The following is a 2923-nucleotide window of genomic DNA, read 5'->3' as shown; positions in this document are numbered from 1 at the left end:
ACTTGTCAATCTGAAATATTTATCTGTCTATCTATCTATCTATCTGTCTGTCTGTCTGTCTGTCTGCCTGTCTATCTATACATACAGACGCATGAGCATGCGCACGCACACACACACACGCATACACGCACACACACACACATATACACATACGCACACACATGCACACACACATGTATGCGCACACTTGTCACTATGTGAGAGAGTACATACGTGTATCATGTGCTTTCTCTAAGTGAGGGACATGAATGCACAAGGCTTATATTTTCGTAAGTAATCAATACTGAGAGAACTTTGATTTTTATTGAAGTCAAGCTCATATTGTATCTAAATGTAATGACGGATTGAAGAGCGATTATTATTGGCTTCGTAGCAGACCTTCTTTCAAATAATTAAATCCTGTAACACAGACATCTCCACTTTGTTCCACATATAGATTGACAAAGTTTTAAAAAACTGTTATCAGTAATTTATGCTTCAAGACAAATATTTTGAAGTCTTGTTTTCTCTTATTTTTTTAAGCTGAGATGTACCAGAAAACGTATAATAAAATCGCTGTCTTATGATATAAATATTTTCGGAATCCATACTGCCTCTTTCCTGCAGAATGTTACTATTTTAGTAATATGTGAATATGATGCGTGATTTCTTTGCGTAATTCTCAGGCCACACGCTGATTTTTTGAATCTAACATTGAAAACTATACTTTGATTACAAGAAAATATATCTCAATTCCTAGTGTAAAAGGGTTAAATACTTCCTTCTGATCTGAAGTAATGTTGTAGTTCGATAAATTCCCGGTAGGTCACATGTAAATATCGCGTCCATAGATGCACGCCGTCGTGTGAAGAAGAAAAACAAATGTAAAAGACATTAATATCGTAAATAATACTACATGCGTATAAGAATATATAATGAAGCATATTGCTCATTGAAAGTTGTTACTCAATACAAAGCAGAAACATAAGAAGTACTGCAAAAACACACTCATGCAGACACACAGAGGAAGATATACCATACGCGCACACACATATGCGCACATACGTATTACCAGGCGGAAAACTGACACGTAGCTGTTATTTCGTGATTAATACAGCATTAAGCATTAAGCTTATGTATGAATGCTGCCGCCTTTAGAGACAGATTGGCATATGTACACACATAAAAGAGACAAAACTGTTAAAGATACGTTTCTGCATTTTTCGGTTCTACGTACGTGTATGTCTGTATATACATATATAATGTGTGTGTGTTTGTGTGTGCGGGGCTGCGTATGTGTATATATCTATATCTATATCTATATATATATATATATATATATATATATATATATATATATATATATATATATATATATGTATGTATATACAAGCACATATATGTGTGAGTACTTGTTTGTGCATTTCTATATGTGTGTATATCTGTGAGGAAGAATATATGGAAGTGGTGGAGAAAGAGAGATGCGGGGAGATGTGAGGAGAGGTTTGGGGAGAGGTGGTCAGCGCAACAGAATACATGTAGGAAGTTCGCTAAAACAAGTGCGTATAAATATATATGTATAAATAAATACAAACATATATATATATATATATATATATATATATATATATATTTATTTATGTGTGTGTCTGTGCATATATATATATATATATATATATACACGTATATACATACCTATATAGATATATATGCGTGTTGCACTGCGCAATCGGTATATATGGTATTTTCACCGTTTCCTTTTCCGTCTCACTTTCAAACACTTTTCCTTGTGCCTATTTATGGCATGTACATATATATGTGCGTGTGTGTGTGTGTGTGTGTGTGTGCATACGCACAAACACACACACACACATGCACACACGCACGCACACACACACACACACACACATACACATATATGCGAATGTGTACAAATAGATGTAGAAATATACAGACAGAGATATTTAGATACAAAAGTCGAAATAAACACACTCAATCTCATATATATGTATGTATGTATATATATATATACATGTATGTATATATATATACATATATGCATATATAGACACACACGCACATACATATAAATATATATATATACATATATATATATATATATATGCATATAGATATATATATATATTATATATACATATATATGTGTATATATATATATACACATATATGTATAATGATACTTAAGCATATATGTATACATTTACATTCGCACACATAAACGTACATATATAGACATATACATATATACATATACATGTACACGATCACATTTGCAGTTACTGTGCTATAATGATTGAGATTCTTATATATAATGCGATAGAAAAAAGCAACCAGCTGCAGGACCATTTCAAAATTACCTCGGTCTTAGATGACGTTAATGTCTCCGATTGATTGCCCTGCAGCAAAAAAGTCCATCAGCCTTCTATTTATATTTATATATACATTGACAGAAATGAATACATACAGGCAACAGATTAATACATACATACAAATGCACAGGAGCATTTCAACACATACCACAGCGTATTTTGTTCGACGTATACTATATAAATGCGGATAATATGCACATTACACACACCCGTGTGTGTGTGTAAGTGTGCGTATAATACAAATTATTTTGCACAAAGCATTGAAATAGTACTCAAGAAAGATATGAGTGATATATGTATATTTGTGAAAACGTCAGTCTCGAGTCTATAGGCCCATGATGGCGGGTAGAAGCAGTCGGCATTACGTGTTATACCAGTTAGTGGCAGGGTTAATCCCCTTGCTGTTGGTGGAAAATATTTGTAGCTGACATTGTGCCTTGGACAGAATAGCCCATCCCTCTAATACTTCGAACTTATATATATATATATATATATATATATATATATATAGAGAGAGAGAGAGAGAGAGAGAGAGAGAGAGAGAGAGAGAGAGA

The sequence above is a fragment of the Octopus bimaculoides genome, chromosome 7 (assembly GCF_001194135.2).
Source record: "Octopus bimaculoides isolate UCB-OBI-ISO-001 chromosome 7, ASM119413v2, whole genome shotgun sequence".
Taxonomy (NCBI): Eukaryota; Metazoa; Mollusca; class Cephalopoda; order Octopoda; family Octopodidae; genus Octopus; species Octopus bimaculoides.
The sequence above is the reverse complement of the archived record's forward strand: the minus strand, read 5'-3'. Positions refer to the sequence as shown.